The 17,310-nt window shown below is 37.9% G+C and overlaps 1 protein-coding gene and 1 long non-coding RNA gene across 4 annotated transcripts in view; one reads left to right on the top strand and one right to left on the bottom strand.

Annotated features, from left to right (window-relative positions):
- ADAMTS3 (ADAM metallopeptidase with thrombospondin type 1 motif 3) overlaps nucleotides 1-17,310 on the bottom strand; it is a 267,417-nt gene that overhangs the window by 213,940 nt on the left and 36,167 nt on the right. The window lies entirely within an intron of this gene.
- LOC111560182 lies at nucleotides 4,793-16,210 on the top strand. The gene is made up of 2 exons (XR_002741862.2): nucleotides 4,793-4,910; nucleotides 15,884-16,210. It is a non-coding gene; the product is annotated as an uncharacterized LOC111560182 (long non-coding RNA).

The following is a 17,310-nucleotide window of genomic DNA, read 5'->3' as shown; positions in this document are numbered from 1 at the left end:
AAGGTGTTTTTTTTTTCATTCCTTCCACTTAATCTTTTGAAATGAGTTAAAATTTTGTAAAAAGAAATTTTTTAGACTTTCCCCAAGATCCAGCTGTATCCCCTACAAATATGGATAAAAAAAGGAGTACACTTAATCTTACAGAGGAAATTTTCAACCTACATGGTTGGCAAGGTGAACTGATAAAATCTGGAATGATTAAAGGGTCACTGAAGCAGTAGCTTTTGTACAGTTTTCTAGCCATATCCTTGAATGTAATAAACCAAGCATTCTTACTTCAGGCTTTATCTTGCTGAAAGCAGCATTGTTCACACAAGTGTTCATTTTGGAAATGTTTTACCAGTGTAAAATAACTCCATCTTGTGGATTGTCATGACCATGGCATTCAGAGCTCACCTTCCTTCAAGTTCAGAAAGACGGGACTAGCATCAGCCTGATCCCTGGAACCTTCGCAGTCTGGAGAATGCTTGTTTCCCATTGGATAGTCATCCACACAAGCACCCCTCTGAAGAGGGATATATAAGTTCCTTCTCCTCCCAGTATCAGCACAACTACTGCCATGACCAAGCTGAGCTGTTCCAGCCCACCAAGACCAACACTGCTTAATGTCAGAGGTCATTGGTTTTCCTGTGGGTAGTACACCAGCCCTAATCACTTTCCATTCCATTGACATTTCTACGAGGGAATATATTACACATAATGAGAAAGGTATGAGCAAATGGGGGCCCATGGGCCTCCCCCTTACTTGGGCCTCTGTCCTTCTGTACCATCTTCTCTCATTTGGTTTCTAAAAATGGTAATTATGATTCTATATACTTCAAATCAAACGCACCTACAACAAACCCTGTTCTAACAGTAAACACCCAGCCACACATTACTGAAAATCTTCCGTTTTGATCCCATATTTCAAAAGCTCAAAATCTCAAAGGACTTTTCCCCACCTTCACTTTTCACAGGAACAATTTCTGATATCCAATATTTCTTCTTGGTGTCATCCCAGTTCTTACCGTTGGTGGTTGTCAGAGCCTTGAAATCAAAGCACATTTTGCTTATCTAAAGAGAAGTTATTAGATGTTAAATGCATGAACCAGATACTTGACGCTTTCTTCCTGGTAAAAATCCACAAATTTAAAATGGAAGGAAGGCAAAGCTGCGGGAAATGTTCTATCTTAAGGATAAGCGTCGATGTGTTTTATCCTATCACTTCACACTGTAGACCCCCCTACTCTGGTAGTGCCTCTGCAACTACCAAACAATCCAGAACATGTTTTCTGTCATGATTATAAATGTAGGCTAAGAAATGCCTCAGCATGCAATACAATTAGCACCTTATTTTTTAATTTAATAGGTCACTACTTCTGTTCTACTGAGTGTCCCCTAAACATATTCTTTTGTAGAACTTATAAAACACTTTCCAATCTATCTGTTACATTCTTATGGAGATTACATAACTGACGATAAATCAGTAAGAACCTCTGACTTACTGTGAATTACTGAATATTAAATATTAAAATATCTTAATCAGAAGATAACTCACAAAATTATTAAGCCAGAAGAATATCATAAAATATCGAGTATTTTTTAAAGAACGTGTATTTTTACACTCTTGAATATATTATGTCATAGGATTTACAAGTATTCAAGGGTTCTGCAACGAAAGCATCAGTATGTAAAATATAACAAAGTGTCCACCAACAAAAATCTCAACTTTTCTTGTTCTAGGTTAATGATCCTCATCAGAAAAATGTCTGTTTACATTAAAATTGACTAGCTAATCTTAACATTAGCCAGAAGTTTGTCTAAATAATTTGAACAACAAAAAAAAATGTAAACACTTATTGCTTGAATTCATGCCACTAAAGATAAGCCATTTTTTGTGCTTTGAGGATCTTTTTGAGCTCAGTTAAAAGATTAAAAAAAAAAAAAACCTACTAGGTTTGCTTTTCCTGCTTGAGACTTTCAAAGGCTGTGGCAATTTGTAAAATACAGATTTCAGCTGTGTGGCCCTTAGCTGTCTAGTCTATTTGTGCATGTGGATGCTTCTGCAGATGATTATAACTATGTATGTTCAGGCATAACTAAAAGGAAAGTATGTAAGTAATTTTTCCCATACTACATGTAGTAAAACACATCCTTTGTTTTATAGAGCCAGCTGCTATATGCTGAGGCTGGCAAAATTGATAATTTTACTCAAAAGTAAGCACTCTGTTTTTGGTTCCTATGCTCCATCCTGGTTAACTGCTCCCTATAACTTTTTATGCAACCCTCAGTGCCTTCGGAAGTTGAAATTGGACTTCCTGGCTTCCTTCTTAATTGTATCACTGATAATGTCAGTTTCACTCCTGGTTAATTTTTTTTTAAAGGACATCACGGGGCGCCTGGGTGGTGCAGTCGGTTAAGCGTCCGACTTCAGCCAGGTCACGATCTCGCGGTCCGTGAGTTCAAGCCCCGCGTCAGGCTCAGGGCTGATGGCTCAGAACCTAGAGCCTGTTTCAGACTCTGTGTCTCCCTCTCTCTCTGCCCCTCCCCTGTTCATGCTCTGTCTCTCTCTGTCCCAAAAATAAACGTTGAAAAAAAAAAAAAAGGACATCACAACTCAAATCATCTTATGTTGAGAGAAATAGATGTGATAAAAAGGTTTTTACTAGAAAATCCTGGGGGGGGGGGAACACTTTGTTTTCAGAAGTAAAAATATACGCATGAGAAAAACAACTTTCAAGGGAATATGGGATGAAACTACAGTCTTGGTGAGCCTAATATACTATATTTATCAGAGAATACGGACTTATTCCAAACAAAAACAAGGAAAAAAATAAAACATTCTAACTCACCATGAAATACTCTCATAGATATAGATAGATAGATAGATAGATAGATAGATAGATAGATAGATATTTTTTTTTTTTTAAATGTGCTACTGGGGCACCTAGGTGGCTCAGACAGTTCAGTATCCAACTCTTGATTTCAGCACACTGTCATCATCACACGGCTCATGAGATCAAGCCCCATGTCAGGCTCCATTCTGACAGTGCAGAGCCTGCTTGGAACTCTCTTCTCCTCTCTTTCTGCCCCTCCCCCCTGTACACAGGTGCTTGCACACTTGCTCGCTCTCTCTAAAAATTAAATAAACTTAAAAAAAGAAAAATATTTTTAAAATGTGCTACTAGTATATGAGATGCATCAAAAACTTAAATGTTAGTCAAGAATGTAAAATTTACTCATACACTTTCCTTTACCATTAACTTCCATACAAAGTTACCTAATATTTTCAGTAGTAACAGAATTCTTAGCCACTTTAGTAGAAGTGTGGTTTAAGAGTAAATAATCTGAACAGTCAAAATTACAATAATTAAATTCTAAATCTTGGAACTAATTATACATAATGCTTATTTCTTTGACACTACTCATAAGCTAACATGAAATCATCTAGATCAGAATTTTCCAGAGTGTGATCCAGATACTACCTGCATCATAGTCAACTGGGGTATTTGATAAAACTAGAGTCTTGAGCCCCCATGGAACTACCAAATCAAAATCTCTGGAAAGCAACCCACACATTTGTATTTTCAGCAGTCACTCCAGGCGAGGCTCATGCCAAATGAAGTTCAAGAACCACTGATCTGGAACTTGAAAGATCTGTAAGTGACTCCAAAAGACTTTTTTTTTTTTATTCTTTTGTCTCTAGCATGTGAACTACAATGAGAAATGTCTTCCCATTATTAAAGTATAATGAGAACCTATCTAAAACTATTCAAAAATGTAAGCGGCAAGCTTTAGATTCTTATTAACAGCACTTGTAGTTGTTTTTTTTTAAATATTTTTTTAATGTTTTATTTATTTTTGAAAGAAAGAGCATGTGCGAGCAAGGCGGGGAGGGGCAGAGAGAGAGGGCAACTCAGGACTAGAAGCAGGCTTCAGGCTCTGAGCTGTCAGCACAGAGCCTGATGCGGGGCTCGAACCCATGAACCGTGAGATCATGACCTGAGCTGAAGTTGGACGCTCAACCAACTGAGCCACCCAGGCGCCCCTGTAGTTGTTTTTAATGATAGTAAATCAAGTCCTGGGTCAGAAAGCAAACAGTACACCAGAAGGAAAAGTTTATTTCAGCAGGGGAATCTCTTCTTAGATAAGACTATAGTCTTAGATAAGACTATTCATGTAAGTCAATGCAACTTCTACTCAAACAAAATTATGTGAGGACACTTCTTTGCCTAAGAAAATAAACTATCTTCATTAATAACCAAAAAAATGATTTTCCATATTAGACTGACCTCAGCACCTCTCACATATTATACTCTATATTAATGTGTCTTTGGAGATCTCTTGTATTTCTTTAAATTTTCTCTATGAGACCAGAAAAGCAGTCTATAGTATGTCACTCAGCATGTCATCTGTAAGAGTAATAAATTAAGGAAAAAAGTGGCAGAGATCATCCAAAAGCACTGTATAAAATATGTGTGTGTATGTATATCTGCATATGTACGCATGCATAATTCCAAATTTAGTTTCAGAGATGATGCAAGCCCATATTTTCACTTTTTTTTAAAGAACTACAAAGTGTCCTCTCTGCCTATGGCAGGTTTCTTGTGTTTGCCTGTCCAGCATCTCTGCTCCTGTCTTATGGTAACCATACCTCATGCCTCTTACAGAGAGCGACCCCTCTGCAGTCTGTGTGAGCCTGGTAGACCATTTAATCACCATGCTATCTTTCAAAGGGTAACCTAATTCAAGATGACCTAATTGGAATTTCACTCCTAAGAATCTGAATCTAGAGAAAGGCCATACACCATGGTGACATTTGGAACCCAACCATTCCAGTGTTCCAGAAATGGATTTCAGCTGAGAGCCCTTGAGCTATCCTTGTTCCTGACCTCTTAAAGCTTGGCTGTTAAGCTTTTTCTTCAAATTCTGTAAGTCACCTAATATACTTCCAGTATATTCCATTTTTCTTCATGTTAACCAATACTATTTCTCTTGCAACCAACCAAAACCCAACTAGTAAGGGTGGAATATGCTGAGAACACATCTTTTTTTTTGATCTACTATTTATAGGGCACTGTTTCACAATGAGCCATTTGTTTGTTTGTTTGTTTGTTTGTTTGTTTAATTTTAGTTAGTTAATACACAGTGCAGTATGGTTTCAGGAGTAGAATTCAGTGACTCATCACTTACATACGATACCCAGTGCTCATCTCAAATGCCCTCCTTAGTACCCAGCACTCATCTAGCCCATCTCCCATCCACCTCCCTCCATCAACCCTTAGTTTGTTCTCTATCATTAAGAGTCTCTTGTGGTTCACCTCTTTTCTCTTTCCCCCTTCCCATATATTCATCTGTTTTGCTAAATCCCACATGAGTGAAATCATATATTTATCTTTCGCTGATTGACTTACTTCGCTTAGCATAATACATTCAAGCTCCATTCACATCATTGCAAATGGCAAGATTTCATTCTTTTTGATGGCTGAGTAATATTCGAGTGTGTGTTTGTGTGTTTGTGTGTGTGTGTGTGCGTGTGTGTGTACATCTTCTTTATCCATTCATCATTCAATGGACATTTGGGATCTCTCCATGGTTTGGCTATTGTTGATAATGCTGCTACAAACATTGGTCTATTTCTGTATCCTTTGGGTAAATACCTGATAGTGCAATCACTGGATTGGAGGGTAGTTCTATTTTTAGCTTTTTGAGGAACCTCCATACTGTTTTCCAGAGTGTCTGCACCAGTTTGCATTCCCACCAACAGTGCAAGAGTGTTCCCCTTTCTCCACATCCTCGCAATACCTGTTGTTTCTTATGTTGTTAATTTTGGCCATTCCAGCAGGTATATGGTGATATCTCATTGTGGTTTTGATTTGTTTTTCCCTGATGAGTGATGTTTAACATCTTTGCATGTGTCCAATGGACATTTAAACCACTACAAAATCCCACCACATGCTCCATAAAATCCTTTTAGATTGTCAGAAAATCAAGAGCCACTCCTGCATTTATCCTACTATCCCAAAATGAAATTCTCTATAAGCACTTTGCCTATTTTCTACCTAAGGACTTAATGTCTCTTGTTATTAATTAATGCCTAGTAGAGACTTAAATGCCCTGTCTCTTTTGACCAGCATGTCAAATACTTTATTGCCCATCTTCATGGGTAATATAAATATTTATGCCCATGTATTTATGCTAATTTTTGAAACTCATATATGCCCTTTCACATCAAGTATGTGACTTTTGGCTTAAAGTATACACAAATAACACAATAACATGGAAATGTACAACATCACTCACCAGATGTTAAAAAGTACACCTGTGCACTGCAATAAACAAAAACACGCACGTTATAAAACACACATAACTCTTGAAAGTAAAATATGCAAGTCCCTCAATATAAATATACTTCCACTTACCCTTGAAGTCTCCTCTCTACTACTACCACTACTACTAAGAACTTTGAGTGTTAGCTTCTGTTCTGTGTCTCAGCAATGACTCATTCCTGGTGATGGTTCTGAAGAAGCCTATAAGCAGACTGAGTGGGAGGGCTGAAACAGATTAGCAGTCAAAATCTCCCACCAATAACTCATGGACTGCAAAACTAAGTTATCTTCATTTTACTTTTCTAAGATATCTTTCAAGGCAACTGTAGAAAACAATGAGCACGGTCATATTTAACCTGGGGGAGATGAGTCAAAGAAGATTTAAATGATTTTCTAGTAGCTGAGAAAAAGAAGGGTTAGGAGAAATATTTTACATTTTTTTAGAGAGAAGCTCTGAAATATCAGCTAGCTGATTCGGCCATGAACAAACAGAATTCCACGGTACCAATACTTGAGTCATGATGACTAGTAGCTATTCATGACTGGATTCTATAAGAATTTCTTCCCAGGAACACTATTTTGGCATCATTTGAGTTAACAATAGCACTTGAAACAAAATGTATTATGTAATTTAATTTTGTTTACCAATTTAAACTTAAGCCTAAATTTAAATCCTTCAGTTTCTATAAACATTTCTACCCTCAGAATTCTGTTTCCTTTGCTCAGCCACTGCTTTCTGTCTCCTCCTCTGGCTCCTACTCTTCCTGCTCCCTAAACATAGGTATTCTCTGCATATGTGGGGGCAGAGGGTACTTGGAGAATCTCTGTACCTTCCACCTAGTTTTTCTATGAACCTAAAATTGCTAATACAAAAAATAAAGTCAACTTAGAAAGGAGGTATTCTCTGAGGCTCTATGCTTCAGCTCTCCTATCTGAATATTCTCAAGTCTATCCACTGTCCCAGCTTCAGTTTCCTCCTTTATGCCCCAGGCTTCCCAATTCCTCCCCCTGGCCATACACTCTCTCCAGAGTTCCCCTGCCCCCAGCTGTCTGCAAAACATCTCCACCTGCACAGGATGTGTGCACTCAGTGTGTCTGAAGGGGAATTTATCGAACGTTTTTCTTCTCCTGTCCTTCTGTTTTCCATATTCTCCAGCCCTGCCTTCTCAAAACTCTCAGCTTATCTGTGATCCCCCTACCCACACTCTCCCCCTCCCTCTCCATCCAAATTAGTTGCCAAATCATAGGAATTCTACTCAATAATGTTAAACAATCTTTCCCTTTCCACTATATCCATAGCTACTTCCCTAGTTGCTAATCATACTACCCATTATTGTATTGTATTGTATTGTATTGTATTGTATTGTATTGTGTTGTGTTGTATTGTATTGTATTGTATTGTTACATTGTGGCTATTGCATGAGCCTTCAAACTACTCTCCACCACTTCTTCATCACTTCTGATTCACTCCCCACCACGTAACCTATTCAATTACTTCTTGAATATAATTCCAATCAGGACCCTCTTGTTTATTGCCATTCAGAAGCTCCTTGTATGTGCCATGATGAAGCCAACTAAAGTTTTCCTATCTTCCTCCCCTTCCCCATATTTGCCATGTCCATGTCTTTACTTCTATATTTTCCTCCATTCAGACTGGCATGCCCTCTCTTTCCTATCTCTCTATGCTTCTGCATTAAATATTCTTTAAGACTCTCCTCCCTAAAGTCTTCCTTGACCCCTAGGATGGGAGGTGGGAGTAGTCATTCTTATCATTCTGTCCTCTGAATGCCCACTTCCCTCTTTCCCCTTCCCCCTCTCCCTTTCTTTCTCAGTATCTCCCTTCCACGTGCATTGTTATAACTCCCAGGTCACCAGGCCTTACCCATATATGGGCATGGATTGTCTCATTAACAGTAATAACTTAGATGTCACTAACTCCTGGATCTATTGACATGGGATTCCTAGGCCCATACAAGACACAAGTATTGTTCAGAGACTCCAAACATGTTTCCCATACACTTGTGAACAAGGCTTCTGTTACTGCAGTTTTTATTTATATGCCTTCCTATATTTCCATGGGGCTCAGACATAAATCCACTGAGGGATAGAACAGTTAAAAAAAAAAAAATGAAGAACAAACATTATTATTCTATCCTCAGAACTGTTCTGTCTCTCAAAGCCCAAGACCAAGTCAAGCTCAGAATAGCTTGATTCCTTTTTCTTGAGGGGTAAGCTCTTTCCCAGGAGGCTCATCAGATTTTTATGCAATAAGCTTTTCCTGGGCTCACCCAACCTGTCTATCAGCTATGCCCCACATTCTGCCCACGCTCAAAGTGTAGTCACTATTCCTTGCTCTATAGTGAACTCCAAAAAATCCGTGTTTAAATAACGCATATCCTCACCCAAACATTTCACCTAGTTTCTAATACATGATCAGCTCTAAAAATAAAATGAAATAAAATAAAATAAAATAAAATAAAATAAAATAAAATAAAATAAAATATCACTCCAAATTAAGGATTATTTAACAACGTTTAAGTTTTAACAATATTTAAAAACTGCTCAGTCAGTTAAGCATCCGACTCTTGACTTTGGCTCAGGTCATGATCTGACAGTTCATGAGTCTGAGCCCCCCATAGGGCTCTGTGTTGACAGTGCTGAGCCTGCTGGGGATTCTCTCTCTCCCCCTCGCTCTCTGCCCCACCCCCAATTGTGTGAGTATGTGTGCGCTTTCTCTCTCTCTCTCAAAATAAAGTTTAAAAAATTAATCCAAATATTTATAATCTTTATGTCAGGTAATCCAGGCCTATAACTATTTGAGCTTAGTTCTACACAGTGATCATAACGTCTTTTCCCTAGTTTTCTAATATTCAAACTACCTTACAATAGCAAGTATCTTTTGAAATCAGTTTAAAAAGGTAGGAATGAGAACTTGGTACCTAGTCTACAGGGTTGTTATTAAACATAATACATATAAAGTACTTAACAGAGAGTCTGGCAAGTAATCAGTACTCAATAAATGTTAGTTTATATTATTCTCATTGTAAATGCTAGATTTACTTATACTTGTTCCAAAACAAATCTACAAAGAAATATCCTCAAAAGTACCTATATCTTAAATTATATATAAAAGAATCCCAAATGCTGTACATTACCTAAATTCTCCTTCTCAATAATTTCCTCTATTTCAATTGAAGTTATTCACAGCTTTTAATTATTTACCTCTATTACTATAATAAAGAACAGTTACCAGAAAATTCAAGTTATAGTAACCACAAAGAAATGAATACTTTCAGTAAGCAAAGAAAATGACCTTAACAAGTTCCTAGGCTAATTAACTATAGCATTGTTCTACCTAGATCTCTGAAGCAAACTCAGAATAGGTATCTAGATTTCTATCTAAGATGCTCTCAAACTTCCCACTAAAATAGAGCTTTAGGGGGTGCCTGGGTGGCTCAGTCAGTTAAGCGTCTGACTCCAGCTCAGGTCATGATCTCACGGCTTGTGGGTTCAAGCCCCGCTTCAGGCTCTGTGCTGACAGCTCAAAACCTGGAGCTTGCTTCAGATTCTGTGTCTCCCTCTCTCTGCCCCTCCCCCACTTGTGCTCACGCTCTCTCTCTCGTTCTCTCTCTCTCTCTCTCTCTTGAAAATAAACAAACATTTTTTAAAAATTGTTTTTAATAAAATAGAGCTTTAAATGTCCCCTTAACCATACAGGGAAAGATAAGTCAAGAATTTGAAGTAAATACATTGGGGACTTTATAAAAATGAAGTTTCAGTGACATGGCAGCTTAAATTGCTGGAACCAATACAATCAAAGAAGACCCCAAGGAAGGGGCATTTCACCATCAAACAGGAAATGGTACACGCTTTCTCCTACACACAAACCCATAATTGGAAAAACAGACTGAAAATCTTTCCTCCCACCATTGACCTTCTGAATAGATGTGGTGGGCCAAACTTCATCCTCAATATTCACCACAATTTCTGATCTTTTAAACACCTGGTTCCAGTCTGCAAATAAACTATATAAAACTTAATCCAGTCAGTTTCTCCTCACTCAACTTACATTTCACTTCCATGAAATCTCTCTCTCAGAACAGGTTAAGCAGCACCTCTTACCTTGTCTTAGGAATAATTTCACGAGATGATAGAACGGTTGCATGTTGAGGACACGTTCACAGAACACTTAAGGTTAGTTGAGAGTCAGAGGCCCAAACCAGAAAGGGTATCCAAGCCACCTACAAAGTCTACAATTCATATCAGATACTGTGGTGAGAAAGCAGTGATCCTCTGAAATTAGACCAGTCTCATTACCAACTTCAGAATAAATACAGGATGATTATACCTATCAAATTGAACTTTTACATCTCCCCCACATAGGTTCTGTTCTGTTCAATCACTGCACTTTGTGTAACAGCTCTCTTGGAAACTAGCACAGAAGTGAATCATACCCAACAAAAAAAGAACAGTCTTCATTTCTGACAATGTTAAAACTGTTAAAACATTTTTAAAAGGTTAAAACCATTATAAAAGTTAAAACGTTAGCTTCAAACTTAAAAAAAAAGAATTAGAAATATCTAAGGCTGAGCAAATATGAAAGTAAACTAGTTTCCCAACACTAGCAATTGTTTAACAGAACTGTTTTAAGTCTTAAAAATATAAAATCCCAACCATAACCCCACCATACAGAAAATAATAGTATCTTATATTTTCAGATAGGACTCTTCTATCAAAGTGAATAAGAGAGAATAATCATGCCTGAAATTTAATAAGCTAATTGTTAACTTTATAGGACTCTTGGGCATTATTACCCAATAATCTCTCATACAGCAAAGAGTAACGACCTGTCTAGTCTAAAGAGAAAATAAGAGAAGAGAAATAAAAGAAGAAGAAATAAGAGAATAAGAGAAAAGAAGAAAAATGCAGGCATAGTGTAAATTGAATCTACATTTGGCACATGAATCAAAAGAAAAAAAATTCTACTTCCAGTGAATTTCGAAGCAATTTCTTTACGACTTTATAAAGGTAATGCAGGTCCAGAGTAATAACTCCTCTTTTTCCTGAAAAGCAGTTTCTAGAATTCTTACCTATTTACACAATTAACATTTTACAAAAGGACAATGTTGTCCTATAAACTTTACAAGCATTTTGTTTTCCAGTATTACCAAGGCAAATTAAACCAAACAGTAAAATTGTATGCAAATGTCACTCTCAGATTAGAATGAAATCTACAAGAAAATTTATTGGCTACTTTGTATAAGGTAACATGTGAAGCAATTCTGCACATTACATTAAATTTTAATTAAGACTAAATATGGATAATTTATAAGGAAAAATTTTTAATTTTTTAAAAATAATTGCATGGCTCATCCTTATTGCCCCTGTTATTTCAAAAAATTAGTGAAAATATCAATATTCAGCTCACTCAGACGTGACTCATTTTGACACCAAGTTATTTCCATGCATAATCTGAATAATATCTTTAATATATAACCTAATTATAATAAAACCGCATTGGGCACCTGTGGGGGGGGGGGGTAGTGCTCAGTCAGTTAAGTGTCCAACTTTAGCTCAGGTCATGATCACATGGTTTGTGGGTTGAAGCCCCTCATTGGACTCTGTGCTGACAGCTCAGAACCTGGAACCTGCTTCGGATTCTGTGTCTCCCTCTCTCTCTATCCCTTCCCTGGTTATGCTCTGTCTCTCTCTCAAAAATAAACAAACATTTTAAAAAAGACCATATTAAAAGACAACAATAACATGAAAATGTGACTTCAAAATGCAAATATTGAGTTGTCTATCAAGTACAGGTAATTGATCAAAGTTTGATTTACATAAGTAGCATCTACAATTGTTGTAACTTGAATTTAGCCTTAACTGGAAAATAATAATTTGCAAGATTTAATGTATCTTGTTTTCTATCATCAGGAAACTAGAACAGTATAACCTAATGCATTTCCTTTTAAGCTTCAACTGCAAATAACTTTAAAGCAACCTTTATTTCCCAAGTGTTTAATCTTGTTCAGTTCATATACTTGAAAAGATTCCTTTTAGCTTCCCTCCCATGCTTTTTGCTCAGATCTTTCCTTAAATGATTTAGCTGGCATGACCCTAATACATGATATGCTCAAGTCCTTTCAAAAGAAAGAGAAAGGGAGAGACTGCAACAAAAAGAGAAAGTGAAGAAGGATGTGGAGGGAGGAGGACAGGCAGGAAGTGTGCAGGCATCTATACACACCTGACCCTCAAAATTGTCACAGATCTGCTATTCTGTTTGTGACAACACTAGATTCTTTCTAAATAAGCACATGTTGACAATATTCTGATTTTTAAAGTTGAGGCAAGAACAATGATGTATGAGTAAAAAACTTTAAAAACTGAGCATATTGGGGCAGCTGGGTGGCTCAGTGAGTTAAGTATCAGACTCTTGGTTTTGGCTCAGGTCATGATTTCACAGTTCATGAGATCGGGCCCCGCATCAGGCTCTGCACTGACCGTGCAGAGCCTGCTTAGGATTCTCTCTCTCTGCTCCTCCCCTGCTCACACCGGCTCGCTGTATCTCTCTCTGTCAAAATAAACAAATAAACTTAAAAAAAAAAACTGAGCATATTTAAAAAGAGTAATAATTAACTTTACTGAGTACTTATGTCCTAGGCACTGTACTAAGTGCTTACGTGGATTTTTTTACTGCTCACAATAATCCACGAAACAGGTTTTATTATAGTTATGTTATTATTTATTATCACCATTTTACTAATGAGAAAATGAGACTTAAAAGTGGTTTCATGCCTAGCAAGTGGTGAAGTTATACAGCTAACTCCAGAGTCTCTGCACTTAACCAGTATGCTCTCTTCATTGTTAATAAACAAAACGTGTCTTGTTCATGTGATATGCATTTTCTGAAGTACATAACTGGTATTATGCTTCATGAGAACGAGACACAGGGCAGCCAGCTCGAATAAAATACAGAAATGGACAATAGTTTTATATTGCCAAACCAAGCATTTGAGTCGGCTGAGGAGAAGGGAAAAAATAGAACTGGAAGGAAAGGGAAGCTGCCCTAAGACCTCTCAGACGTGCTCTGGATTCATAACCAGGTGGTAGGTAGGGACAACACTGGAGACAGGAATTGTGCAACCTGGATTCCAGTTCTTTCTCTGCTGCTAATCAGAAATGTGTGACGCTGATTTCATCACCCAAGTTCTCTGGGCATCTTTTCCCTCACCTATAAAACAACAGGAATGACTCTACGACAGCCAAGGGACCAGTAGCACTCTGACTACCACTCTGAGAAGACACACGCGACTTTATGTTCCCTTGGTCTGCATGCTCACAGCTCCACGGTGGGCCACCCTGGGAAGGGCACCTGTTCAGAGACAGTCCTAGGCCCCCATCCCATTTAGTGAGAGTAAATGCTTCTCCTTTGAGAGATCCCACTTCATTTAGGAAGGGTACTCTATGACAGACAAGCCCTATATAACCACATAGATCAGATAAAAGACCCAGAAGTAAGCAGCAACCAGATGTCCCTTCCACTAAGAAGTGCTCCACCACCCACCCCCCGTCCTCAAATTTCTCCCTGAAACTCCACCAATTGTTAGAGAGACACCTGAACTTGAAAGATAAAGCAAAACTACTGAGACAATTAGGATAATCAGAAAAGAAGCCAGTTATCAGCTGTACTTTAGTGTGGAATAGTTCAATCACCTTAGTAGAAGGGACACTTAAATTAAGCAAGTTTGGGAATAAGTTTGCTTACTTTCTTTTGCCCTCACCCTCCAAAGAAAGAGAAGTGGTCTAGGTCAAGACCAGACTTAAGTTCATCTCCTTCCTGATGGTCTACTTTCCCGGGCATTGCTTGATCCTTCACGCCCTACCTGAGACATAGTTTATGTTTATAGTACCCCCCCACACACATACACATCTGTGCTTTCTCCCAGTCTTTCAGTGTCCATCAGGAGTAAGTATGCTCAGTTGCTAATGTGATCGCTCTATGCTAGAAACTCATACCTGGAAAGTATGATATTCCAGTTTTCTAAGAGTATAAATTCCAAGTAAAATGACTCTGAGCTGGGAGTGAAGGGTGGAGGACACTAAATCATCCCCATGTACCTGTGAATAGTGTAAATCAAATTCTCCCCTAAAAGAAACTCGGGGTACAGGAGGGGGGCAGTGAGTTGTCACAAAAGAATTGAAGAATCCAGGATTAGGCAGCACCAGCCTTCTAGGGCTTCACCCCAAGCAGGAAATTGCTGCACTGCGCCATGGCTTCCCTACACCAGTGCCCAGGCAGCTGGCCAATTCACTAACCCCTTCCCTGGCCTCGCACAGACCGCGTCGTCCGTGCAACCCTGGCCTCACAGTAACCCTGGCTGGCTTGAGAAGACTTGGCAGAGAGAGTCCAGGGCATGCTATTTAAAGCTATAAGCAGCTACTGTGAATGGAGATGAGCTGCTTTAGCAGCAGAGGATAAGGCTAGACACAGCAGATTCTCACTTGTCCTAATGAATTCACACGCCTGCTGTGGTTAGGCCCCCAAACTTGATATGAAAGAGCTCAGTGCCATTTATTAATTACTAGTAGTCACCTATCCCATCCAGCAAATTTTCCACAATTAAGTTGCTTGATTTCAAATCCTTATATTCAATTTTCAACATCAAAATATACTAATGATATGCATACGTAATTATGTGTGTGCATACATTATGTATACACACACCTAAATACCCACATGGACTATTTCATGTAAACATACACACATACATCTTTGTATACATATGTAGATAGCTAGGGAATACATATATAATGAGAGATCCATAAATGTGTCTGTGTTTGAATTCAGGTTACCCGAGCTACCAGAAATATTAGGAATACCCACTGAGAACCAGGATTAGGTAACAAAGGCACAGGTTCTGAATGCAGGTATCAAGGTCTTCCATGAGACAAAGACAAGACACTCACTTCTCTGGATTCCTAAGCCATAAACAGGAACTGTTGTCAGGATTAAGATAATTCCTGTAAAAGACAAATCTATGCCTGGCACACAGAGTTCACGCTCAAAGACCTTAACTGGTATTAGTATTATGATAAAAACATCTATAGTAGCTCAGGAGGACTGTGGCAGATTAGTTTTCTTCTGGAAAATAAATTTTATCTCAACCAACTCCGATAATCTGTCCCCATAGTCTCCTTGTCCTCTTCATAAAACGTGCTCACAAGGTGCCATATCTAGGGAATTCCTATTCATGTTTTAAAATTCAGCTCACCTATCATTTCCAGGAAATTTTCCCTGACCCGTAGCCTAGGTCTGATGACTTTGTTGCCTTTTTCATAAAACAATGTCCCTGTCCTTTATATCTTTATTTACCCAGTTGGGTGACTAAAAAGTAATGTCTCTATTTCCCACTCTATCTAAGATAAACTCCATGGGGGCAAATACTATGTCTGCTTCTGCTCATTGTTGCATCCCTAGCACTGAAAGTATGCAGCACATGATAGATACTCGATAAATACTTATTGAATGAATGAATGAGTTAGCCAGGTCTTAATCAATCTATTTGTTCTCTCCTAAGAAGCAGAGAGAGAATTCACTCACAGGAATACAAAGAACCCTGGGAGTTACCAAGAGACACAAAAGTTGGAAAAACTAGCACTTGCCTAGAAGAAGTCAAGCTATCCAAGAAACCAAAGAGGTGTGGCTTTTTGTACTTGGCTTGAGAATCTTTATAACATTCCATCAAGGAGAAACCACAAAAAGAAATGAAAAAGTTACAAAGCAGAGTTCTGGGTACCAACGGGGAAGGCCGGAGAGGGATTCTACACAGAGGAAGCATTTCTTCTATGAAGGTTCATGAAACCTGGAAGGTGGCGGCAAGCAGATTACAGAGCCATGGAACTTACATTCGGTGTCTTCATTCATTCAGAAACTCATCAGATATTTATTGTGCACCTACTATATATCAAGAATGGTGTTTAGTTTTATGGATACCAGGAGTAAGCATTACAGACACAGTTCCAATTCTCATGGAGTTTCTAGTTCAGCACAGGGGAAAAAGGCATTAAACAAATAATTTATGTGTGACCAGCCCTCAGAAAGGAGAACTATAGGTTGCTATAGTAACAACCTTGACTGGAAAGTCAGTAAAGGATATTTTGTTTTCTTCCAAGGAATTTATCCAAGGGATAATATTTTCATAATGCCTTTTTAAAAATTATATCTTTTTTTAAGCAATAAGTTGCCATGCTGATTTCTATCTATTTCTGTTGCTTAACAAGAGTAAAGTAATTTAAGAGACACACTATACCTCTATTATGAATTTAAGTATGGGTTTGGGTCAAGATGATGTTGCCCCATCACTACTTCTATGTGAAAGAAGGGGAGAGAAAATATGAGAAGAAAAAAAAAGTTATGAAAACCACAGCACTAAAATACTATTCAGAAGGATACAGTTGATTTATATGAAATTTTAGGAACCTTAAACTTTGAAGTTCATAGCACTCGCTTCACTTGTGAAAGTTACAAAAAGGGAATTCTAAACACATTAAAGAGAGATCTATAATTCACCTTTCAAAAGTGGTACTCAATTCCCCATTCTAATATTTATACTCTACACTCTATTAATACTGATTTTTGAGCACATACTGTGTGCCAAGCATAGTTAAAGATCCAGAGGAAAGAGTTCTCATCCTCAGTACAAAAAGCTATGCTCTCCCAACAATAAATGTATAAAACTAATTCAAGATAAATTTGAGATGCCAATAAGGGATACAAATAAGATTAAAAACACTAGTATGGTGTAGAGTGACTAGGGTTGCTATTTTAGCAAATGGCCAGGAAAATCCTTTTTGAGGAAATGGAATTTTAGTTAACTCAAAATGGTGAGTAGGAACCTCTATTTACAGAATATTCTGAGTAGGAAAAAAAAGCAGCATTTCCAAAAGACCAGAGAAAGGGAAACTTTGGACTATAGGATTGACGAAAGGAAGACCAGTGTGGCTG

The sequence above is a fragment of the Felis catus genome, chromosome B1 (genome assembly GCF_018350175.1).
Source record: "Felis catus isolate Fca126 chromosome B1, F.catus_Fca126_mat1.0, whole genome shotgun sequence".
NCBI classification, from domain to species: domain Eukaryota; kingdom Metazoa; phylum Chordata; class Mammalia; order Carnivora; family Felidae; genus Felis; species Felis catus.
The sequence above is the reverse complement of the archived record's forward strand: the minus strand, read 5'-3'. Positions and strand labels throughout refer to the sequence as shown.